We start from the raw sequence: 27,524 nt of genomic DNA on the forward strand, positions 1-27,524 counted from the left end.
AATAATCAATTAAAAACTTTCTCTGTGAGAGGTAAGTTTGTAAGATAAAACTTGATGACAATTCATCCCAGGGAATTTAAAAATTCAGGGATTTGCAAAATCTACTTCTGGCCCTATCCCATGATATCTTAAATGCCACTGGGGATAGGACAATTTATTTGAACTTCCTGCATTTTTCTAGAAAGTCTACTGATAGCTAAATGAGTATTTCCTCATTGAAATTTAAAATGACTTTTGGAAGCAAGGAGATTGATCCCCTTTTTACAGATGAGAACCCCAATACGTTGAAATATATTTTAATTTCCCCAAGACCTTTTCAATTCTACTTAGATGAACCTAGACTTTTATAAATCCAAAACCTATGCATAATGTGTCTTGAAATACTTGCTCTTATGTACAAGGAAGTGAATGTGATGTCAGATCTAAATACACACATTTTATTGTGAATATACATTTATTTATGAATATAGAACTTTATATATATTTATGTAGTATATAAATATTAGTTATACATTTATATATAAATTATATCAATTAATGTATGCATATTATTTACTAGTAGCTTTTATATCTTCTCTCTCATTTAATAAATTATTTTTTTCAACGTTAGTAAGGAGCAAACTTTCTTTCTTTGTCTCTTCTTGAGTTCAAGGAAACTCCCTAGCACCCCTAAAGCAAACCTCATTGCTCAAGGTGCTCAGGTTTAGCTCTACAGCACTCCCTGGACATGGAATCTTCAGGAATGGTTTAAACAAATCATGATGTGCTCTCTGAGGGCAGACAAGAACGCCTTCTTCCTTAAGCATGCAGAATAGTAAACACTCCCAAATTGAACTTAGTCAGAAGATGACTAATATAGAGGGGAAAAATCTAATTGCTGGGCAACTGAGTAGCCCCACCAGTTCGTATCTGAGTTTGCTGTCCTCACTTTCCATGCTCATTTCATTTCAGAACTATGTCTCCCTTTCAGCTCCACCCATTCCTAAAAAACACCCAATTTAAAAACATCACTGGAGCTCATGTGACACTGGATGAGAAAATAAACTCTGTGTCATAGCATGAAATTCTGAACTATGTCATTTTCCTAAAGGTCTTGGACTTCAGGTGAAAGTAAGGGAGTTTGTTCCCCAGGATCCACGTGGTCAAGATTTCATCATACATGAGGAGTTGATAGACTGGGCCGTCGGATTCAAAAAGGTTGCAGAAAACTCAGTCTTGGATTAATTCTTCCTCTACATCACAAGATAGAGACCATATATGAGAATAATGGTGAAATTATTTAACTCATAACAAAATTCTCATTTATTGATATAATTTTTCTTACTGTTCAAGAGATATTGAAAGTACACTTTTAATTAAGGAGAAATTCCCAAATATTGAAATGCTTTCTATGCTACAGCAGGACAGTGAGGCGACCAATTTAGTAGGAGGAGCTGATAAAAAATTGATGATTTAAATTCCCATTTAAGCTGAAAAAGTGTCAATCTCATTGTTTGCAAATTCATTGCTGTCCATGCATTGTGCCTTGAAGACATAACAGATGCTGACCATCTAGACTTTTGATGACTTGTATATACAATTCAAATTGTCTTTGGCCATTTGGTTTTCTTCCAGAAAACAGATTTTATTCTCTTTAACTAGAATCGAAAGAATTGACATTAAGGTTTTTTTTAATATTTAAATATTTTATTAATATTCCTTATATTTCCATCTCTTCATCCCACCTTTATACATTCTTGTAGAAAAATTCACCATCAGAAAAAAAGATTCCTTTTGCTCTTCCAGGAACTACATTCTTCCTCTTCATCAGATTTCCCTTTAAAACTCAGTCCTGTAAGTCATCATTCAAGATGCTATATTTATTATATCATTCAAGCCCGTCCCTGTGTCTTTGGTGTAGAATCTACCTGACATTAAATATATTACTAAATAAATTCAATAATTGCAATTTGTACTAATCAAACAATTCTCATGTTAATGTATTGTATGAATTTAAATATTATTTATTATTAAGGTAAAATATGCTTATAGTTCAAAAAAGTAATCCAGAAATACCATATTCAGAATCACATTTGGCAATAACAAATATGATTCATGATCAGATGTCCCATTGGCTTAAAACAAACAAGCGTCCTAGTCATTGAGATGGAAAATGTTTTAAATCATTATGTATCTTCATGTTGGGAATTTTTTTCTGCAGATTGACCTTGATTTTATTTTGCTTTCCCTGGGTGCATCAATCATGTCACATCTTAGAGGTGATCTTTAAGAGAGTTTTTGAGATAATTTAAATAATATTATCAATTATTCAATATTATAAAATAATAAAATATTATCCAATTATATAGTATTGTTCAGTATTATCAATAATTCTCTTCTTTCAAACTCCCCCCTATGGGTGTAAGATGTTCTGTCAGCCAGGATTAAGGAAAATCCCTCAGGAAGAGAGCTACCTGCTGCTTTGACTGTGTATTGTGCCCAGAGAGAGAAAAATGTAATCAGACAGGTATGAACTGGCAAAACTACACAATCACTTTCTCTCAGCTCTTCTTTGTCTCCAAATAAAATGTAAAGGGTCTGGGATTAACCAATAGCATCACACTTCTTCTTTATTTTCTATTATTTCATTCACTCATTCAATACATTCATTTAGGTAATCAATACATCATTTCCATGTTGGGAGTTACCTTGATCTGGCTTCTTTATACTCACATTGTTAGGTTATGCTGAAGCAGCTCTTCTCAAGGGAATACAGCTCTTAAACTACATGTTGTGTTAGGCAAACACTTAGAGATTTCGTAGCACCATATACTAATCTTGATCACAGAATAACACACATGGTATTAAGATGGAAGTAAGTGTGGGTGTCTTTAGGACATGCTTCCTATTCATATCTTTACACCCAAGGTGACGAGCACTGTGTCTTACAAATAGTAGGTGTGCAAAAACCGGAACTAAAGATTCAATAAATGAATGGATATATTATATTATTATTACTCTGGTAGAAGACATAAACAATGAACCGAGCATGCAAACTTGATAAGATAAAGGCCCTGCTTTCCAAGAAATCATAGTGAGGTACATGTGAAAAAAGAATAGCAGGGCAATTTGAAAAGTGCCATAATAAATGTAGTTAGAAGTTAGCAGAGTCAACAAGAATAGTCTTACTTGGATGAATCAGATAATCCTTCATGGAAAGCTAATGTTTGAGTTGAGTTTTTAAAAACATGTGGGGATTTGTCAGTTCAAGATGAAGAGGGATTCTTGGCAATAGAAGTTTGGACAACAAAAGTTATGCAAGATGAATAAGTTCTGGCAACCTACGGTCCAACATGGGCCTATAGTTAACAATAATGTATTGTAGACTTAAAAATTTACTAGGAGGGTAGATTAATGTTAACTGTTCCTACCTCAAAAGAAAAAAAGTATTTTCAAAAAGGAGGTTAAAATAAAAAAATAAAGAGGACAGGAGGAAGCATTTGGAGGTGATGAATAGGTTTAAGGGCTTGATTATAGTGATAGATTCACTGGTGTATATTATCTCCAAAAACATTAAGTTGTACACATTAAGTATGTACAGCTTTTTGTATGTCAGTCAAACCTCAATAAAGTGTTTTTAAAATGTTTTTATGTGGTATATGCAGAAATATGGAATAAGACTAGTATGGCTGGAATGAGATGATAAAAGACTGATCATGGATGATGATGGAATAAGTAAATAATGAAAAAAAAAAAAGCCCATCATATGTAAAGTACAATATTCCAGTCTTAACAAACAAACCAGCAAGGAATTCATACGTACTAATTACCAAAGTTATCTCTTGCGATTGCTAAATGTTCTGTCCAGTAAAATAATGCATGAAATAACATATTACAGAAATAAATAAGGGCTGGGGGAGAGAGCATGTTTACAAATTATGTTTGTTGTTAGAATGCATCTATCTATAAATTAAAAAGAAAACAAACTAAATGTGTCTTTTAAAAAATATTTATTATATCCCATAAAAAAGTCCAGAGTAATTTACTACGATGATTCTTTGTGCCAGAAAAAATAAAAGCACAGTGTTGTATTATAAAGATGGAGAGGGAAATATGTTTCGTTCCATTTGTTATTTACTTAATGAATATTGTCATAAATATCACTTTTCAAAAATAAAAAAAAGTGAGACAATTAAAAAAAATGGCCAGAGAGAGAATGACTCCAGGATTAGAGAATTCAGCAGCTCAAAACTATAATCAAGCACAGATAATATTCTCATATTTTGTTCTATCATCTTCTGGTTCCCAGCATTCTCTTCAGGCTGGGCTTTTTGTGGTCTCAAAGGCTGAGCTGTTTAAAGTATTATACCATAGTAATCGAACAGAAAGATGAAAAAGAGTGGGCATCTACTCCCCCTGATTTTGTAAGAGTAACTCAAAAACACATCCTCCAAGTGGGGCCAATTATAATTGATTTAGGGCTGTCAGCCTCCCCTCAATAACACGGCCTCATGGAAGAAGTTCAATGTCAAAGCATAACTGAGCTGCTGGTAGAAAGGTGATCGATGGGTCATGAAAAGGCAACCAGTGGAATCTGCTTCAATGTTTACTTACATAATGCAAAAAATATTTTAAATTAGAATGCAAAATTGTCTAGTCAATTAGTGGGATCCAAAATAATGTATCAGGCCGGCCCTGTGGTGCAGTGGTTAAAATTCAGCATGCACCACTTTGGTGGCCCGGGTTCATGGGTTCAAATGACAGGCATAGACCTACACCACATATCAGCCATGCTGTGGTGGCCACTCACATACAAAATAGAGGAAGACTGGTACAGATGTTAGCTCAAGGCTAATCTTCCTCAATCAAAATATAAATAAATAAATGAATAACTAATTAACTAAATAAAAGATGAAATTAATGTATCAATAGTAATTATTTTCCCGCTTATCAATAGTAAAGTGATAGATAATGCAGTATTAAAGTCTCATTTCTCACTCTCAAAAACACAAAAACGTAACGCACAAAATACGTTAGAATGTGTTCAGCTCAAAGTGATAGAGAACCTCATAGCGGCCTTAAATCATGACATTTGTTATTTATGTCACAAGAATTTCAGAAATAGACAGATGCAAAGGTTTTTTTTTTCTATCAACAGTTTGATAACAAAGACTCAGGCTCCATATAACTTTTGCTTCAACATGCTTAGTGTGTTGGATTTTATTTTTACGCGTGTCTGCCACTGCTCATCATCCACAGGGGAAAGAAAGAGGAAGAGTGAGCTATAGCATCCTATTAGATGCAGGTTTTATTTAGTGCAAGAAAGAGACCACACAATCAGATTGTCATTGATTTAGGCCCATGGCGCATAGCTGACAAGTGAGGTGGAGCACACTCTGGCAAAAATTAGCTCAGATCTGCCACAATTGGCTTAGGTCTCTCAAAATTGGGATTCTAATAGCTAGGTATAATGGAGGAAGTGTACTTGTAGGTAGTTGCTGTATGTTATGCGAAGGATAGTTTTAATTATTGCTAAAAATGTGTTTGGGAAATGCAAAAGAAAATGAATACATTTAGCGCCATTAAATTTCCCAAATGGAATGTCTGAATATTACAAGTCTGTATCCTTTTCTAAATAATTTTTAGCTATAACGCAATTCAAACCACTTTATCAAAGGAATTTACTTTGAAAGTTAAGAATTTTACTACGTTTTTTATCAAACAAAAATCGAGTTAGAAAAATCGAGAGACAAGATTTATATAGAAAAGTGAGTCAAAAAGAAAAGCTGTAATTACAGTAATTGCATTGTTCTAATATTATTTGTAGAAATAGGGACGAGAAAAGAATGGCCACTTTCAACAATAAGAATGGCTGCTTCATGCCCTGAGGTCAGAGATGAGCAGTTGTGGCAGAGACCCTATGGCCCACAAAGCCTAAAATATTTGTTCTCTGTCACTTTACAATAAAAGTTTGCCAAAACAAATTCATAGGCCAGGGCGTAGCCCTTGAATGATGGCCGATGGGCATGCCTGCATATGTGTTGCAGCTGCCTCATCCTCAGCTGAGATGACTTGTTCCCATGTGTTCTTCTTGCCTCACAGTGCTCTCCAGAGCGATTGAGATCTAGGTGAGCACAGTGGTAAAGCACTTGATGTCCCTGATGCCCTGCCTTCCTTTCCCTGCCTCACTTTCCCAGTACCTCACTGGTGTGTTGCAAAATCCCCACCACCTAAAATACTCGTCCTTAAACCCTTAAGTTTATGGAAACATCCAACTAACACAAGACCCAAACTTGGAGCTTCTGGAGGTGGATTATCACCTACTTGAAGCTAAAAGCATTCTGGCATAGAATGGAACTGTTTAATGTGAATATTATTAACGTAAGTCTCTGCAACTTTGTGTCTCACAACCAAATAAGGTGTGGGCTGTGGGCCCTATAATGTCAATGAGACTTTTTTGTTTTTTGTCTTGGGAATGTGGAATAGCGGCTGACTGAAACACCAAGACTTTCCTTTCCTTTTCAAATAGAGATCAATGTACAGGGCATCCAGGAAGCCAGTATGCAAACAATGAGAGAAATTGCAGCCTGCTGAAAGTTGTGACATTTCTGGCATTTGAAGATTCTTTAGGGAAGATTCTGGCTTGCACAGCTCCTTGCTTCTCTGTTGTCACAGCAGTGGTCCTTGGGGGTCTTTGTGAAGCACCGAGACACTCCTGTAATCAAAGCCAAGAGTTGGACTCTCAGCTACATCCTGCTCATCTGCCTCACCCTCTGCTTTCTCTGCTCCTTACTCTTCATCGGCTGACCCAACACAACCACCTACATTATTCAACAAATCACATTTAGAATTGTTTTTACTGTGGCTGTTTCCACTGTCTTGGCCACAACCATTACTGTTGTGGTGGCATCCAAGGTCACTGCACCAGGGATAGGGATGTGGCAGTGGTTGGCGTCAGGGGCACTTATCTTCATCATTCCCATCTGCTCCTTTATCCAGCTGAGTCTCTGTGCGATCTGGCTGGAACCTCTCCTTCTTCATTGACACAGACGCACACTCTAAACACGGCCACATCCTCATCGTGTGCAACAAGGGCTCAGTCACTGCCTTCTACTGTGTCCTGGGATACCTGTGATCCTTGGCCCTGGGCAGCTTCACTGTGGCTTTCCTGGCCTGGAACCTGCCTGACACCTTTAATGAAGCCAAGTTCCTGACGTTCAGCATGCTGGTGTTCTGCAGTGTCTGGGACACTTTCCTCCCTGCCTGCCACTGCACCAAGGGCAAGGTCATGGTGGCCGTGGAGAGCCTCTCCATCTTGGCCTCAAGTGTGGGGCTATTAGGCTGCATTTTTGCCCCCCTGTGCTACATTATCTTCCTAAGGCCAGAGAGAAACCCATCAAGAGGGTTAAGGAATACAACTGGTTCAGGTGAAAATAATCAATATATATATTTTTTTCACTAGAATTTGCATACACCTGAAAAATAAACTACCAAATTTTTGCAAGCAGACTTTAAGTACCACGTAAAGGGCCGGTCCCGTGGCTTAGCTGTTAAGTGTGCGGGCTCTGCTACTGGCGGCCCGGGTTCGAATCCCGGGCGTGCACCGACGCACCGCCTGTCAGGCCATGCTGAGACCACGTCCCACATACAGCAACCAGAAGCATGTGAAACTATGACATACAACTATCTACTGGGGCTTTGGGGAAAAAAAAAGGAGGAGGATTTGCAATAGATGCTAGCTCAGAGCCGGTTTTCCTCAACAAACAGAGGAGGATTAGCATGGATGTTAGCTCAGGGTTGATCTTCTTCACACACACACACACACACAAAAATAGTACAAAGTAAATTTACCTTACATCTCCAATTAATTTATTGCTTTACGTTCTTTTGGCTTTGTACAATGACCCTCGGAATTCAAATGCACAAATACACAAATATGAATATCAGCTCAGATTAATTTTCCTCTAAAATTATCTGTGGTAGATTGCATAAATGTCCACACATGAGTTCTCTCCCTCCATCTGTGTGTTTTGGTAGAACCCTCCCACTTTGACTCTGTGTGGACTTGGCCTTTTAACTTGCTTTGGTCAATTGGACACTAGTAAATGACAACAACACATCTTTAAGAATATATATTAAGGATAACTTTACTAATTTTACGATCACGGATATTCTCCTGTATTGTCATCCACCACTGTTATGCACTGAGTATTTCTACTTTTAATTTTAGCCCTATAATCCATTTGGAGTGATTTACTTGTGAATAATGTTAGTCGATGGTCCAGTGTTTTATTTTGCAAAAGGATATCTTATTGTCTATAAAACAATTACTGTATCATTTTAAAAGTTGATTTTAAATACAGTGAATCTGAATGATGTTTGAAAAATGGATATTATTTTCATTCATAATTGTAGTATATCTCTCCATTTCTTCAGAGCTTTTATGTCCTTTGGTATATCTTTATAATCTTTTTCATTTATCTTACATAACTTATAAATTATATAACTACATATGGCATCATGTTTCATAAATCCAATTATTTCAAATATTTTATTTCTCCTAAGACTAGAATAATTTATATGTTTAAAATATTTCCTGCTAATAAAATGATATTTTTATATGGTTATCTAGTATCTTTTCACATCAGTCAACTTATTTAAAATTCTAAATTTTATAAGTTATTTCCCACTAAAATAATAGATTTTCTCTTCTTCCTTAATATTATTTACCTTATTCTTTCTATTCTCATTTTTAAATGACTGGGCTCTCTGGTGCCACACTGAATCACAATAATGTTTACCAGGAACATTTTCCTCTTCTGAAGTGTAGCATAAACACCAGATAAATTCTTTGTCAGGGAAAAGCAGTCATCTAAGAGAGAGAAAACAAAAACGTGAAAGGGAACCATTTCTACCTGGAAGTCAACAGACTTCCCTCTCTTGGTTATTTAATGCTAGATATGTTATGACAATGTACCCACTGAGAATTAGAGGATCTCACTCTAGTTCCAGGAATTAACCTTGGTCAAATAGTTTAACTTCTTTAGACTTTCTTCATCTTTATTATGAAGAGCTTGAAAAGTGTTTTTGAGTTTTAATGTCCTATGATTCCAAGGTATCCTTTACCCAGATGCACCTGACAAAGAGCAGAGTGAATTTTCAGTTATCTACTTTTCCATCAACATTATCACTTAGGGAAGAAGAATGCCCCTGAGCTAACATCTGAGCCAATTCTTCTCTAATTTTTCTCTGTGGGATGCACCACTCCTCAAGAATGGCTTGAGGAGTGGTGCATTAAGTGTCTGGTGGTGCATAGGCCTGTGCCCGGAATCAGAACTAGTGAACCCCGGGCCACGAAAGCAGAACACAGGAACTTGACCACTACTCAACTTGGCCAGGCCCCAATATTATTTTTGTCTGAGGAAATGGATGTATGGAAACACTTAACTATGGTTTGTAAATAGATAGTTCATAGGGGAGTTTTGTCTGCAAGAATGCAAAGAGAGGGTACATAGTTGCAATATGTCTTTGTATGTAAATATCTAGATGGAAACTTAACGTGGCTGCACCAACGAAGGACATGACAACATGATACATCTAGAACTAATACATCTACACATACAAAGAAGAAAAAAACCCACTATGTATTCGATCGGGATACATAGCATTAGGCTAGACTTGTTCAAAGACTTTGAAACACTGACCCCAAAATCTCACTTCCTCCACCCTACAAGGTATCCAGCTTTGGGTCATTCTGGCGACCCAGAAGTCCCAGGTCCAGCTGTTGCCCAACCTGGAGGGTTTCCACAAAGTCCCTTGACTTGTCATCATGCGGTTAAGGGTACGAGTGTGCTAGACTTCAGACTAGGAGGATAGGTATGGAGAAAATGGATCTCAAAAAGTTAGCAGTTGTCCTAGCATCTTTTCGATGGACTAGATGCTGGACTTCCTGGTGGTTCAGAGTCAGGCCGTCAATGGAGCACTTGTGGCTGCACCAGAAGTGAACCAAAATGTGCACCGGAAGTGGACCAAAATCAGCAACAGAAAGTGAACACAGGCTTGCAAGTGGGAAGTGGAACATGGCTCCCACCAGGATGAATTGTGTGGCAAGTGGTACCATCTTAATGTAGAATGTGTGTGTGCCAGCAGTTGGCAGGAAACTGGAGTGGTGGGTTTGATGTAAGCGCTGAGTGGAGGGGATTTTTGAGGCCTGGGGGGACCAAATCAACCCATAACAGTAGCCTTGTCTCAAGCCAGAGGAGGTGGGTTTCAGTGTGGTAAGTCATAATTTGATGTGGTGGTTGCAAAACCTAGAAGCCCTTGCCTCTGCCAGAGTCTCATGTCTGTGTGTATTGGATGCATTTTGCAATTCCCAACTCAGTAGTCATGTATACTTTAATATTTTTATCTTAAGAATATATTTTACTTGACCCAGTATGTCAAGAAATATTATGGTCTCAATGTATAATCAGTATAAACATTATTATTGAGATGTTCTATATTCACTTTTGTCGTACAAATTTTTTTTTAATCCATGCATATTTTACACTCATAACATATCTGAATTTAGACTAACCATATTTTAAATGCTCAATAATGACATATGGCCAGTGGCTACCAGATTGGCTAACAAAATAATTAATAAATATTATGTTTTTGGAGCTGTTTTAGATTTATGGAAAAATTCAGATGAGAGTATAGAGTCCCCGTATACTCTTCCTCCCTGCACACACGCACGGTTTCCATTATTATTAACATCTTGCATTAGCGTGGTATATTAGCTATAATTCAGGAACCAAGATTAATACATTATTATTAACCAAGAACTATAGTTTACATTAGGGTTCACTCTTTGTCTTGTACATTCTGTGGGTTTGGGGAAATGTATCCTGTGCCCACCGTTACAGTATCATACAGAATAATCATTTTCCTGCCATAAAAATGCACTGTGCTCCAGGGCCAGATAGATGTATAGATGTGGCCCTTGTCATTGATGTTTGGGGTGATTGGAACATAGGTGTTTTCCAGCATGTATCCTCCACTTTAGGATGAAAAAATAAAGGAATTTCCCACACAGTCCCATGTTCTCACAACAGCATAAATAGTGGAGGAAACTAATCCTGAAGGTGTGGAAGTGGATCATCACACCATATTGATTCCTGGGATTAACAAGGTTAAAAGAACTGAGGAAGAGGAAAGGAGGAAGATTTTTAAGAATAAAAAATGTAGCTTTATTTCTGCATTGATCTCGAGCTATGGATATGGAATTTTCTGAATTCAGCATGACTATTGCTTCCCCAGGCAGGGACTCACGTGCTTATGGTGTTTCTGCACTCATGATTGGTGTGCAGTCCTGCATGGGTCACACATGGAATGTTCAGTGGCTGCCCTGGGCCCTGGGTGTATGAAGCTGTCCCTCCCTATCTTGGACTTTGGAGGGAGAGATGCTGGAACGTTCTTGGCTAAGGCTTGACTGACATGGATACTTTCTGAACCTTTCACCTTACACTTGATATCACATCCTCTGATGCAGTTATTTTACAGCATCACAAATGGCATTCATGTGGATGGCTTGTTGACAAAGGTTTGGGACCCCATCTGCCCAAGAAGATGTGGTCCCTGAAGCCTTGTTATCCATGGACCTGGATGAAATCATAGTGCCTAAGGCTGGAGAGGATGTTCCTCAAACATGTTTTCCAAGTGGTGTTTTTCATCTGGACACAAGACCTCAGATGCAGAGCCCCTGGGCAGAGAGGGGTCTGGATCTCACCAGAGGAGAGGAAGAGACTGCTGAAAGGAGTCAGAGAGCATTAGAATTGCTTTTCCAGTCCACAAAAACCACATATACACATGTATGTGTGTGTGTGTTTGTGTGTGTATGTGTTACTATACTTGACATGTGTAGATATCTCCTTAGGCTGCATGTTCCACGTCTGCTTCTGCTGCCTCACACCTCACACAGAAACAGGGCTTTGCAGAGATTTCTAAGATGTTCCTTTTGATTTTCTTCTTCCTGTTCCTGCAATTTCCTCTCTTTGTCTGTCATTTGGCTTATCCTGACTGCTTTTTGTGAATTGAACCCAGTGCATACAAGGCTGGAGATGTGGTTATTGGTGGGTTTTTCCCCTTGTATACGTATTTCTTACACAGAGGGATCAAGAAGCCTAGCAAGGATGTCACTTTGCAGTGGTAAGTGCCTATTTATTTATATTCTGCTTGATTATTATGATGAATGATGCCTATGGGATCTGTGGATGGATAGACCAAGGCGCTGTGCATCACCTGTCCTGTCTTTCCCCGGCATCCCCACCTTCCCAGAATTGTCCATTATTATCTCTATCACTTCCCGCTGACTTGTTGCTTCCTTCAAAGGAGAGAACAGTGCTTTTATATTTTCCAGTTTTCTTCCTTTTAGTGTCCAATTTTCAGGGCTAGAAGCTTAGTGAGACAGCACTCTCCACCAACATACTCCACGAACTCTGCACTTCCTCCTGCCTCAGCTGCCGCTGCATAGTGCTCTACCTTCTGCTCTTTTGGGGGGAGAATCCCAGCCTGTACAAAGGAGCCCTTGGGTGGGTGTGATCCTGTGTGCCTTCCCTTCACACGTCTTTAGTTGTGACTTATTGTCTTTGTTTTAAGCAAGGGCTCGAGAGCGCTTTTCTGTGGCGTTTGTTAGTTATTTTAACAAAAGCATGTTAAGGAAGTGCCCTCCAAAAAGAATGTGTTTTAGAGAAGTGGATCCTGAATTTTATCAAATGCTTTATACCCTTCATGAGCATATTGTGGTTTTTTCCTGGCAGAACGGTGAGGACATTAAATGTGAAAATATTAAAAGATTATCTAATTTTCTAATAGTCTGTTTAAGATGATTCCTTGTTCACATTTTCTTTTTGGTCCTGGTAACAGGCTCATGTTAATTTCATAATTAATAGAGATATACCTTCTTATTCTATATTCTGGAAGAGTTTCCTGGTAGAGTAAATATCTATTCTTAAGTTTTAGAAACTATTCATCTGAAAATACATCTAATCCACCATATATTTGGAATTTTCTTTCTTAAAAACTCTCTTGAAACCATAAAGAACATTTGTAAAATTTTCTATTTTCTATTTGAACCAGTTTGAGTAATTCCAGTTTCATTTAAAAAGCACCTTTATCACTGAGATCCCAAAAGGCATCTCCATATGCAGATGCACAACATTCTCTCTGATTTCGCTCCTTGTCCGATTTTCTCACCTAATGTTGTTGATGTTTGCCTTCCCCAAATACTTTTTCTTTATCAGAATTGTCTGTATGATGCCTATTTTATTGAGCTTCCCAAAGAATCAGAGTGACTGATTACTTTTCTTCTGGACTTATTTTATACTTGTTTTATACTCTTATTTCTGCTTCTATCTCTCTTTCTAAATTATTTTTTTTATGTTTTCTTTCTCCGCTCTCCTAGTTTTGAGTTGAGAGTTTAATTCACTCGTTTTCATTTTTATTTACTATTCAAGATATTTAATGCTCAGATATTTTTTTTCAGAACAGACAGTTTTATTCTCTTCTTCCTTTCTCTCTCCTCTCTCTCCAGGGCTCCATGCTAATCAATGGTTTGATTTCCTGTTTCACCAAAGAGTTATTCATGAGAGTGATTAGTGGCTTATAAATTGTCTGATTTGTTTAAGATATGTTGGCAGTTAATGAGCATTTTTGCGTGCAAGTTGGTTAAGGAACTGGATTTCAAATCTGCCTGTTCCTCTGATGAGCTACTGAGTCAGAATTTCTGTGGTTGGCCATGTATCTCTCTTCTGGAGGCTTTAGGAATTGATTACTATGTAGAAATTGCTTGCTGGACGAGGATAGGACCTAATTTTATAATAATATTATTTCTTTGCTTCAGAGTAGAAAGTTTGAGATTTATATGCAGGCATGTGTGTGTGTATGCTCCAAAAATAATTAATGATAAATCAAGATTAACAATATATACGATTCCTATATTGACTTTTTTTTTGGACAAAGTCTGAGTAGTGAGTTGAATACTCTTACTATGGTTGTAGTTAGGTTCACTTTACTTCATATTTTTAAAATCCTTTTTTTAATATATGATTGAACAAATACTTTTTGACTGCTAACCACCTTTTAGTCCCTAAATATTTTGCCTTCAGATATGTGTACCGTTATACACATTCATATATAAAAGTTTCATATTAGTTGTGGCTTTACTTTTGTGAGCACGTGTATGGACTATTACTGACAATCCCTTTTCTTTCAGCATCTACGTTCAGTGTTAGTTTCCTACGTCTTCGTGGAATGTAGAGTAACATTCAATATTGAAACTGTGATTTAAGTAATTTCAGTATAGTATAACTGATATATGTAACATTATCTCTGTGGTTCTATTTTTTTGTACTTTGCTTTTTTTCTTTTTTCCTAGTTTTGTTCTGTTTAAAGTAATTTTCCTTATTCAATTTTTCTCCACTGTGTTGGATATACAGATCATTCTCACATTCTATTTTAGATTATTATTATTATTTTTTTTTTTTGCTGAGGAAAATTGGCCCTGGCCTAACATCCATGCCCATCTTCCTCTACCTTATATGGGACACCGCCACAGTATGGCTTGATGAGTGGTGCATAGGTCTGCACCAGGGATCCGGACTCATGAACCTTAGGCCACCAAAGCAGAGTGTGCAAACTTAACCACTACACCACCAGGATGGCCCCTATTTTACAATATTTTTAATTTGAGAAATAAGAAGAACCCAGAATCTGAAGTCTTGCCTCACTGACTCCTCAATGTTAGATGAAAAATTAATTAGTATTTTACTTCTTTTCTTTTTCTCCAAATCCAATGTCTCTAGGTATAGATTAAGCACTTGGTTCAAGATGGTTTTAAATTTTATGCACATTCTTTAAAGTTGTTTGTATTTTGCATTTTTTATAAATCACATTAACACAAAGTACTTAGACAATTGTTTTACTTTTTCAGTGTTCACTTCTTTGGTGTGGTGCTTTTTTTTGAAACCCGTCCTCCTCAAGCTTGATTAATGATCTGAATGATCTGCAGGGCTTGTTAAAACGCAGAAGGAATGCTGGACCCCACCGCAGATATTCTGATTCAGTAGGTTTTGGGTGGGGCTGAAGGACTGGCATCTCCATATTGTGATTGGAAGCTCCCCTGCCTAATATTCCTTATTTTTTTTCATTTCACAGGCAGTGAAGTCCGTGTCTCAGTGTAGGGCTGTCCCTCCCCAATCCTTTGATTCTTCACAGGTGTTATGCCACAATAAACTTCTTGTACTCCTAACTCCACCTCAGCATTTGGATGCCCCAACTGATGCTCAAAAGTTCTTCATTTTTCCTCAGAAAGAGGTACTTTATTTTCAGAAAAGTCACACAATCTGCAATAAGTTTAATATGGATGCTGCTCTCTGCTCTTTAGAGATTGCAATGTATTTTTACAACACCTGCACCATTCTTCCTTGTTCTCAGCATTTAACGCTCTAATATTGGAAACACATGGGGCTTCTGGACATTCTGGAAATTCTCCCTTCTTCAAGTTTAATTGATCATATCACATCTGAACTAAGTTGTACTACATTTGGCCATATCATGACTTGTCACATGACCATCAGTTATATGTATAGAATGTGAGCATCTCACAGAAACAGAATGTTCCTGGAGTGTGTCTCTCAATGATTCTTCTCCTAAAATTTGATTAAATATGTTCTAAATAGAGGTTTTCAGTTAAATGTACCTAATCCATCCATACATTGTTGGTCTGTAAAATGTTCTATATCATAAACTTATTTTGCTGAATAGCATGTAAATTATTTCTATGCCCCCAAGCTCACACATTTGATTGTAACATTTATTTTCTTTTCAACTTAAAGAAAGAATTTCTATTAAAAGAAAGAAAGCCAAAGGAGTATCCAAAAGAATGAAATACTATGAGTATAGAGGACTAGATAACTTGAAGTGGTTTCCCTCCACATAACAATATCTTCCGTAAAATATAATTTTATTGCATTCTTGAGTTCACATGAAGTAAGCCAAATCTCAAAGGACAGAAGAAGGAAACTGTAAGCACTAGACAAATTTGGATTCACCCAGTGGTCAAAGGTCAGTACGATCCTCTAATGAAAGGATTTGTCTTTGTGTCACAAGTGACCTGAGGGAATGAATCTGGGAGTCACAGATTAGTTGTGAATCACACAAAAATGTCACTTAGCTTGGTGTCAACGCACGTGACTGTGAGCCGAAACAAGTGACATTCTTCTCTGGAGGAAAGGATCTAAACTAAAGCCTTACATTCTGTACACATTAAAATCATACAAAAATGAGCTCATAATCAAAGTTCACCAAACAAATAAGGAATACATGTCATTGTCGATAAGTGTCATCAACAGATGAGAAAATTAAAAATAAAACAATAGATTTAAACAGTAAAACCTCAAATATGAGATTTACCAACTTCAAGATATAAAATAACTGTGTATAAACTGTTTATAAAAAATGGAACCAGAAAAATGGGAATAACAAAATCAAACAGGAGACTCTAGAAATTATCTGAAATATTTGCCAAAGGGCCTTATAGAACTTTAAGAGATGAAAAAGACTTAACTGTTCAGTTTCAAAACTCCACAGATAGGTTCTACAACAGAAGAGAGAATACAAAACTAATTTTGAATTCTGAAGGAAACAGAATGCATCATAGAAAGACAAGGAAGTAGAAAACATGAAAGATAAGGTAGATATGGAGATGATGAGACAGAGTAAAGAAAAAGGAGAAATATAATACTGTACAACAAAAACAAGTGAGTCATGAGGGAAAAACTGAAAGTTAAAGGGTCTATAAATTTCTCAGGAGATGAGAAATTATATCCACTTCAGGCAATGTGGGCTGGTGGTAAAATAGAAGTGGAGAATATAACTCTGACCCAAATAGAGGAGATACAATAGAATATGGAAAACAAGTATAAATCAATAAATTTTAAAGGGAAATAACATAATAAATCTTGTGGAAAAAATAGAAGGACAACATATAGATAATGGGGGCAAAACAAGGATATAAATGATCACAACAAATGTAAATGGAATAAATTCTGTAGTTAAATACAGATTGTTAAATTTGATGGGACAATGACAAAAGTAACTGTATCTTGTTTACAAGACTTGTGAAAACTAAAAAACATGGAAAACTAGAAATTCAAAATAGAATAGAACATATAAACATATGCTAGTAAAATACCAATCAAAAATCAACACAGGGTAGCTGTAATAATATGAGATAAAACAGATGAGGAAAAAACCATCATTAGGAAGTAAGTGGTTAATTCACAATGGTATATAAGTTCAACTGATCATGAAGATATAGTCGTTGTTATACTACACACGATGTCATGTGAAGATAATATAGCCTCAACTAGGAAAGGAAGGAGGAGAAGGAGAAGACAAGAAGAAACAAAAGGAGGAGGAGGAGGAGGAAGTATAGGAGAAGGAGGCAGAGGAAGAGGAGAGGTAGAAATAATATACCTTCATAGTGAAGAAATTCAACATTCCTCTGAGACAAAGAATAACACATATCTGTTAATAGAGTATTTGAAAAACCAATTAGCAAGTTTGATTTAGTGGATACATATCGAACCCCATACCCAACAAGCGAAGAAAACTTATTCTTCACAAGGACACGGGGAGCATTAACAAGCAGTGAGCATGAACTAGGGTACTAATCAATCCTCAAATAATAGAACACTTGAAATAAGTACAAGTGACTGCTCTATTTTATTCTTGATGGTCTTACAAATCCCAGGCAATAGAAATACAAAGAATTTTCTTTGGCTTAGGAGTTATTTGTGTAGAAAGTCTGTAGAAAAGATGAATATAATATGGGCTATCAGGAATAGGTACTGTTAAAGATGTTAAGGATTAATTTTAATTTAATATTTTTTTAAATAAGAAATGGATGAGAAGCTTTTTAAACTTTACAATGCAGTCTTTCTTAGATTCCAAAGTGTTTCTAGTCCTTTCAGTTCTTCTTGATTCTTTCAATTGTTCCTGCCTGTTGATGATTCCTCGTTCATTGGATCTCTGAAGTTCACCTTAGTTTCCTGGTTTTTGATGGTGGCAGATGCACAGGTTTGAGGGGGCAGAGGCTTAGGCAATTTGAGTGACAGCTTTCTGTTGCACCATTCTCAACCTGCACATGTCATGAGTCTATGCTTGTCACTCACATGTCAGTTGCGATTATTCTTCCTCCCCAGGGCTATCCCCAATCTCATGCTAATATTGTTGCTCTTCTAGGAAGGATTTAATGGTGTGCTCAAATAAACAAGCATTTTGCCTCCTGAACCAAAGAGCCATTTACAAATCTAATCTGAATGTGATCTGATTTTCCATTCATTGTACTTTCTTTTGTGTACTTAACCAGTTACCTTCATGAGTGTGGAATTCACTAAGGACCTTCCACAGCTGGAGTCATGTTATTTTCTTTAGTTATAAATTTTAAGGCTTCAGGAGTGCCATATGTTGCCACAGACGTTCGAGTCAATAGCAAATTCATTTTAATGGAGTTATTGTATTGTATTTGAAGGAAATCATTTTGAGTATTTTCCCTAAGGATTCCTATCCATCTATGCAGGTTTCAGTACAAGATCTACCAGTATGCTCTGGCCTTGGTTTTTGCCATTGAGGAAATCAACGGAAACCCTCATATTTTGCCCAACATTTCTCTGGGATTTGATCTCTATAATGCCCTGCCCAGTGAACTGAGGTCATTGGAGAGTTCCCTGATTTGACTCTCGAGGTTGGGCAAGGACATCCCTAATTACAACTGCAGGAGAGAGAGCAAGTCTCTAGCGGTCCTTACAGGAACCACATGGGCAATTTCTGCCCAGATTGGAACACTGCTGGATCTGTACAAATTTCCACAGGTACGACTGGGTGGGATGGGGAGAGATGAAACCATGTCTCCTTTGGTGTCATTTTCAGGTGCCTAAATAGGAGGAGAGGAGAAGACTGGGTTTGTGCATCTCTCAAAAGATATGATCTCAAAGGGCACGTGTACAGGACCTTGGTGGAGTATGACATTTCCTTTCTTTGGAGTAGAGAGAAGGCTGAGGGGGAAGGAGATAAAGCAGTTTCTTGGAAGTCTACTGATCTTATTTTCTAGAAAACTTTCAGGGAGTGGAAAATGATTAGAAAATGAAATGAACTATTGTCCCCTTCTACCACCTTCAAGTGTTGTTGAACAGCCTTCAGGACTGAGAGTGTGGTTTTTGCCAATCCTCATCCTCATATTGCTTCCAATTGTCTTTTCCTTTTAGCTTACATATGGTCCTTGTGATCTTACCCTGAATGATGAAAAGTACTTTCCATTTCTCTATCAGATGGCCCCCAGGGACACATCTCTAGCCATTGGCATGGTCTCTTTGCTGCTTCATTTCAGTTGGAGCTGGGTGGGGCTGGTCATCTCAGAAGACAAGCAAGATGTTGAGTTTCTCTCAGACTTGAGAGGAGAGATGGACAAGAATGGAATCCGTGCAGCCTTTGTGGAAATGATACCTGTTTCTGAAATGTAATATTCCTCAATGACCTTGCCATATGATTTACAAGGAGAGGAAGCAGAAGGGAGTGTGGTTATCATTTATGGTGATGCCAGCTCTCTCGTAAGCTTGAGCTTTTCTACTTGGGAATATTTAGTAATATGGAAAGTCTGGGTCACGACATTACAGTGGGATTTTATCCACAGTGAGAGAGATTTCATCCTTGACTCATTACATGGGACTCTCATTTTTTGACACCACCCTAGTGAGGTCTATGACTTTGAAAATTTTATTCAGACAGTTAACCCTACCAAATATCCAGAAGACATTTGTCTCACTAGATTGTGGTACCCTTTTATTCCTTGCACCGTTTCTGAGCCTGATTGTAAAACACTGGAGAATTGTTCACCCAATGCCTCCTTGGGATGGTTGCCTTGGCAGATTTTTGACACGACCATGACTGAATGGAGTTACAATGTGTACAATGCTGTGTATGCTGTGGCCTGGAGACTTCATGAGATGCTTCTTCAACGTGCAGAAATTCAGCTAATGGGAAGTGGGAAAGATCTAGTGTTTTTTCCCTAGCAGGTAAAGTCTCTTCCACTTAACAGCATGTACCCTTGTAAAAGTGACTTTCTTATGGGTTTCCACAGGTGTTCAAACCAAGAAGTTAGGATTCTTTCTCCATGAAAAGCAGAGGAGTTTCTGTACTTGTTTCACTCTCTAGGAGGTAAGTGTAGTCCTGGGTAGTAAGTCATCAACAAGAAGGTTCTAGTGGCAACGAGGATGTGAGCTATGAGTCAAAATCAATGTTTTGTGTTACAAAGGGTCCCAACATCCTGCTTGCCTAATGTTTCAATAGGGATTATCCAGCCTTCTCCCATGCAGCTCCTCAATGACAAGAAGAAGAGAACTTATCCTTTACGTGACTATCTGGTGCTGAACATCATGGTGAATACTTTGCATAAATGATCTCATTTAATTCTGCAACCACTTTAGGTATTGCTAAAATCATTTTGCAGATTGATGGTCTGGGAAAATTCAGAGAGTGCATGGGGGTGGCTAGATTAGACTTTGTACTTGAGATTTGTCTGAATCCTATCACCACTGGTCATGTTGATATTCTTGTCTTTAGGCATTTTCTCTTGAAACTACCTGATATTTTAGAAACATTATGATATTGTAGTTCTCCATATGATTTCATTTGCTTTACTTCATTGGATACTTCTAATAAAGTTACATTATGAAGCAAGGATTACAGACAATGAAAGGCTGTCCCCAATTCAAGGTTTTTCTCTTTAACACCTGAGCCTACTTCACCGCAGGATGATGTGTCTCTTCTAGCTGTACCCCTTTTGGAGGAACATAGAATTTAACAATCCTGCTGGTGACTCAGGTAATTTGGCTGAAGGAGGAAAATCAGATTAAGAGTACACCATTCTCAACTTTTGGAATTTTCAGAAGGTCTTAGACTTATGGTGAAAGTAGGAGAATATTCCCAACATGCTCCACGTGGTAAAGATGTGTCTTTATCTGAGGAGGTGATTGAGTGTGCCAAAGAAATTACTGAGATGTGTTGATCCCAATCACAATTACTTACACCATACATGAATAACCATAATCTTGTTGGGGTTTTGTACTCCCTCAAAGCTTCATAAAAGGCCACATATGGGAATTTAACAATTCACTTCCAAGTGAAGTAATTTTTTCTTTTACCAATAATCCAAGATCGAAGCAAGACCTTCACAGCCAAAAAGATTGCAAGTTGATGAATGTTCAGAAGGTGGTTAGTAATTTTTAGGAATTATTAAAAAAAATTATTATGTACATGTTTTTAAGAGATAATGTTTTTGCACACTTAGTACACTACAGTATAGTGTAAACATAGCTTCTTTATGCACTAGGAGATCAAAAAATTCGTGTGACTCACTTTATTGCAATATTTGATTTGTTGTGGTGCTCTGGAAACAAACCCATCATACATCTGAGGCGTACCAGTCTTTTATATCATACAATAAGCATGGCATCCAACCAATGAACTGGATTTAGATATTTCAAGCTTCAGTTTGTTAAGGCCCAATACTCTAAAGCACGCTAGTTACTTGAAAATTAGGTAAAAGTCACAGCTGTTACCAAGTGTTATCTGATTTTCTCCAGACTCCACACTCTGTATGCAGTGAGAGTTGCAGTCCGGGATTCAGGAAGAGCCCTCAGGAGAGCAAGGCTGCCTGTTGTTTTGATTGCATTTCTTGCCCACAGAATGAGATTTCCAATGAGATAGGTGAGGATATGCCTTGCAGTGACATTCTCCACTTCTATTTTGTTTTTGTAGGGAAACATTTGTCCTGAGCTAACATCTGTTGCCAATCTTCCACTTTTATTATTGTCCCCAAAACCCTAGTACATAGTTGTATATCCAAGTTGTAAATCATTCTAGTTCTTCTATGTGAGCCATCATTACAGCATGGCAATTCACAGAGAGATGGTGTGGTTCCATGACCAGGAAACCAACCGGAGCCACCAAAGTGGTCAGCACTGAACTTTCATCACTAGGCCATCAGGGCTGGCTCTCCACCACTCTTTTGTATGCACCGTTCTCCCAAAGAAACGGACAAGCTCTGGATGAGGACTGCAGGGTCCAAATGTTTCTTTCCTCCATTTAGTAATTTAACTTTTATAGCCAAAAAAGCCAACTTTTTTTTATCATTTCCATCCAAAAAGATACACTCTGTCTCTACCTTGAACTAGCTTGCTTGACTCATTTTAGCATCATTGCAGGCATTATCATCTCAAGGAAACCCTTTTTGACCACTCCAGAGGAACCTAACTTAAATCTCTCTCATGGAATCTAACACATGGTATCGTAAGTCCTTACTTTTCATCTTCTTTAAATCTACATTTAGATCACATTGAACAAATCTTTATTTTTCCAAAGTCTGGTGCTGTTCTTAGCACAGAGCAGGAGCTCAGAAACGTTGTGTTTGATTTAAGGGGTAAGTATTTACATGGTATGCAAAGTGCTTAGGGTACAGCTTCCTTCAATGAGTACATACATCTTTTTTCTGATGTCCTAGAGTTCGCAGGTGAGTAAAGGAGACAACATGCAGTGAAGTGAATTCAAGGTGGTGACAAAGGGCTGCAATATAGGTACGCAGAGACCCATGGGGTGCAATAAGTGATAGTATATATATTTGTGGGGAGGGAACTGTAATGGACTTCTTCATAGAGGCAGTAGCATTAGTATTATGTCAGACTAATGAAGGCGGATTAAATTCTTGGTGGAATTCTTATAAATGGCAGAAACTGGCAAAATAACCTTGCATTTAATATTCTAGGGAGCTGAGAAAAGGTTCAACATGACTAGAACCCAGACAATGTGGGTTTGGGAGTTGGGTCATGAAGTAGAAGAGGGACAGAAAACCAACACTGAAGATTTTTCATACCATAATTAACATCTTGGAATTACTCAGATTTATGATATTAAATGGTGCAATGCTGGAATCCCCTCAATGGTGGCATTATCTAATTTTATTTTTGTGATTGATATGAAGCTTAATTTCACATCTTTTGTATAATTTCAATTTTTTTGAAATGTACTGAGATTGATGATATAGTCTGGCATATCGTCAATTTGGATAAAGCTTCCACGTGCATATTTGCCGTGTGGTAAGTTTTGGTATATGTTCCCTATGCACATCTAAAGAACACTACGTCCACTAACTTCAATTCCTACATGCTTGGAGATTAATAAATACACTTGTAAACAACTGATGATTAATGTGTAAACTATCATGGAAATTAGAATGTATTTCCAATGAAAAATACTTTTCATCAAATCTTATGGGTTGGAGTTAAAACTATCCTTAGAGAGACATATATAATCCTAGATTATATATATTTATTTATTATTTTGTATATTTAAATAAAGAAAGGTTGAATTTCTAAGTTGTAAGCATTCATCACAAGCTAGAAAAAGAGCAGAAAATTAAACACTAGGAAAATAGAAAACACAAAATGATAAATATTAGAGGAAGTGTTAACAAAATAAAAGACAAACATCAAAAGTATAAATAAAACTAAATTAGATTCTAATAAATGACAAATATACTCAATAAAATCCTAGTCCTAGTGTTCAACAAAACAGAAAAATTGCAACAAAAACATACCAAGGCTGAAAAAGAGAAATCTGTGCAGATCATATGGAAAATTTTTAAAATGAAGAAAACATAAATAACATCATGTTGATACAATGAAAATTAAGAAGAAACTCACAAATTTCCAGGCAAATAAAAGTTACCAAACGAAAAAATGAAAAATCTGAATATTGCCATACCTATTAGAGAAATTGAGACCATCTTTTAAAACTTTTCTATAAAATTTTATTGTAGGCTATTTATTTGGTACAAAGCTGATGAATCTTCCCAAATATTCAAGAAAGAAATAATATACATCTACTCAAACTCTTCCAGAGGATAGGAAAAACAGAAAACTTTTTGACTCACTATGAGAGACTAGCTTAATATTGGTACGAAAATATAACAAATTCATTGCAGGAAAGGAAATTACAGGCCACTCTCTTTCTTGGATTAAATTAATTTATCCTAAAAAAAAAATTAAATCAAATCAATGTTCCAAATCTAGCTATATTTTATAAGAAGGACATATCATGACCAAATAAGGTTCATGCAATGTAATTCAGTACACTAATCTCTGAAAAAAGAGAAATAATAATCGCAATAACTGTAAGAAAAACTAGTAAAATTAAACACCTATTCATATTTTAAAACAAACAACAACAACAGAACAACCCTTACCAAATCAGGAACAGAAGGAAACTCTCTTACTCCCATACACAGTAGTCACAGAATGGAACTTTAAGGTGCACTGTTGAAAGCAAGGATAAGAGAAGAATGTTCAACATCACTGCCTCTATTAGCAGGAAAAGAAATAAAAGGAATAATTTACTTCAAAGGAAGAAGTAAAATTGAAGTTATCTTCAGATGATATTATTGTATAAATGTAAAATCCATGTAAATTAATGTATTAATTGAGTTTAGTGGTGGCTGAATACAAGGTTAATATAGAAAATTTTGCTTCCATCTACCCGTCATAAGGCATCCAAAATTTGAATTTTAAAAAATGACATTTACAACATCTTAAAGTATGAAGTACCTAGAAATAAATTTAATGAGACTTTCAAAAGATTTCTGTCCATAAATTTGTAGAACAGCATTTAGAAAAATAGAGGAAGACTGAAAGAAGTGGAGGGATAAACCAAGTTCGTGATTGAACAGACTCAAAAGTCAACAGATATCAAAACTGTCCAAATTAATCTACAACTTCCACAAAATTGCAGAGAAAATACTGACCGTTCTGTGGAAATTACAATTGATACAATTCTTATGGAAATGATAAAGGAAAAACTTAACTAAGAAAATCTTGAAGAATATAATAGAGTGGGAGTACTTACTCTACCTGACATCAAGTATTATAGCATCACAATAGAGGAGGTTCATCAAGAGGATAAACAAGAAAATCAACGGAACCAAATGGTAAGTTCAGATACAAGATGCTCATATAGGGACTCATGTATAGACGACTGATTTACAAGGAAACACTGAGGAGGAGTGGGAAAATGAAAGACTTTTCAATAAAGCATGTTGGGTAAATTGGCTGTCTTCATGGAGAAGACAATGACTCGTCAACCCGAACTCACACCATCCACAGAAATCATTATCAGGCAGATTGTAGTTCTAAACATGAAAAGTGAGAAAATTTAAAGGCACGTAAAGAGGAAGGAGCAATGCCCCTGTAGAAGTAAAAACATGTATTTATGCCTGCAGGGATGAATGGGCACGGAACACTTTCAGAACCACAGGAAGATTTGGGAACCTTAAAAATCAGAGCAGAGGTATTAGAGGTAGGCAAGACCAAGTTTATACGGTCTTTTTGGTCTTCCTAAGAGTTTTTCGGATTTTTTAATGGAGGCTAAACATGATTCCACTTACATGTAGAAGTATCACTTGTGATGCAGGACAAGGGCAGGGAACCAGAGTAAAATGATCTTATGATAACATAGGAGAGAAGTGACTAAAATCTTAACAGAAGTGGTGGAAGTGAAATCAAGGTGAAATGTACTGGAGATCATTTTAGATGGTAGAAAGGGTCTCATTTTGAAACTCCCTAGGAGTGAGGTCTATGACTTGGTCATTTCTGCTTCCCTAGAATGTAGCATATTATCTGCCTCATGGATGTTTTCCAATAACTGCTTGCTCCTTTAATGAGTAAACCTAGGCCAAAGCTTACAGGGGTATAGCTCAGAGAGACAGGGAGCACTTTTGGTTTTCTGCTGAGAAAAAAAGTGCTTTCATGATTACGCAAGATAAAAACCGAGAAGCATAATAGCTTTGTTTACTTAACCATAAAGAAGATGGACACTATTAACTGGGAGCAGATCTCTGCAGTGTATTCTGTTATTTGGTGCATTGAGCAACAAAGGAAGACAATTTTCTAAACTGACCCAATGCCTTCTTTGGGGGCATGCGAATAAGAGAGAGTGACTGAACCTGGGCTGAGAACACTTTGCATCTCTCCCCAGACATGGATCAGAGTGTGAAGTGTCCAGATCATCAGTAGGCCAAGAGAGAGCAAGATCGCTGCCTCCAAAATGCTGTGATATTTCTGGCTCATGAGGACCCCTTGGGGATGGCCCTGGCTTGCACAACTCTGTGTTTCTCTGTCCTCACAGCTGTGGTCCTGGGTGTCTTTGTGAAGCACCAAGACATTCCCATAGTCAAGGCCAATAATCAGACTCTCAGCTACATCCTGCTCATCTCCCTCACCCTCCGATTCCTATGCTCCTTACTCTTCATTAGTCGTCCCAACACAGCCACCTGCCTTCTTCAACAAATCACATTTGGAGTTGTTTTTACTGTGGCTGTTTGCAGTGTCTTGGTCAAAAATATGATTGTCGTTGTGGTCTTCAAGGTCACTGCACCAGGGAGAAGGATGAGGCAGTGGTTGGTGTCAGAGGCACCTAAATTCATCATTCCCATCTGCTCCTTTATCCAGCTGAGTCTCTGTGGAATCTGGCTGGGAAACTCTCCTCCCTTCATTGACACAGATGCACACTCTGAACACCGCCACATCTTCGTCGTGTGCAACAAGGGCTCGGTCACTGCTTTCTACTGTGTCCTGGGACACCTGTGCTCCTTGGCCCTGGGCAGCTTCACTGTGGCTTTCCTGGCACGGAACCTGCCTGACACCTTTAATGAAGCCAAGTTCCTGAAGTTCAGCATGCTGGTGTTCTGCAGTGTCTGGGTCACTTTCCTCCCCATCTACCAAAGCACAAAGGGCAAGAGCATGGTGGCCGTGGTGGTCTTCTCCATCTTGGCCTCAAGTGTTGGGCTATTAGGCTGCATCTTTGCTACCAAGTGCTACGTTATTTTCCTAAGGCCAGAGAGAAACACATCAAAAGTGTTAACGAATAAAACACATTCATGGAGAAAATAATCGAAATGTAAGTTATTTTCATAGGTCACAAGAACTCGCATACACTTGACAACAAAACTACCACATTTTTCCAAACCCACTTTAAGTATCAACTAAACTTACCTTACATCTCCAGTTAACTATTTGCTTTATGTTTCTTTTGGCTTTGTACAATCTTCCTCGGGCATTCAAATGAACAAATACAAAAACATTCATACTAATTCTCCTCTAAAATTATGTGGGAGAGATTGCGAAAATGGCCACACATTAGTCCTCTCCCTCTGTCTGTTTGGTCATAGCATCCCACGTTGACTCTGGGTAGACTTGGCCTTGTAACTTGCTTTGGCCAATGGGACATTAGCAAATGACATGAGCAAAGGCTTGAAAAACTCTTGTTCATTGTTGGTACTTGTCCTTCTCTGGCTGCCCTTGGGAAACCTGAGGCCATCAATATGTGAATGAGTCTAGATAGACTGCACATCTCCATCACTCCAGGTGACTTCAAGTCAACAATCAGGTATGTGAATA

Source organism: Diceros bicornis (assembly GCF_020826845.1).
Source record: "Diceros bicornis minor isolate mBicDic1 chromosome 13 unlocalized genomic scaffold, mDicBic1.mat.cur SUPER_13_unloc_1, whole genome shotgun sequence".
Lineage (NCBI taxonomy): Eukaryota > Metazoa > Chordata > Mammalia > Perissodactyla > Rhinocerotidae > Diceros > Diceros bicornis.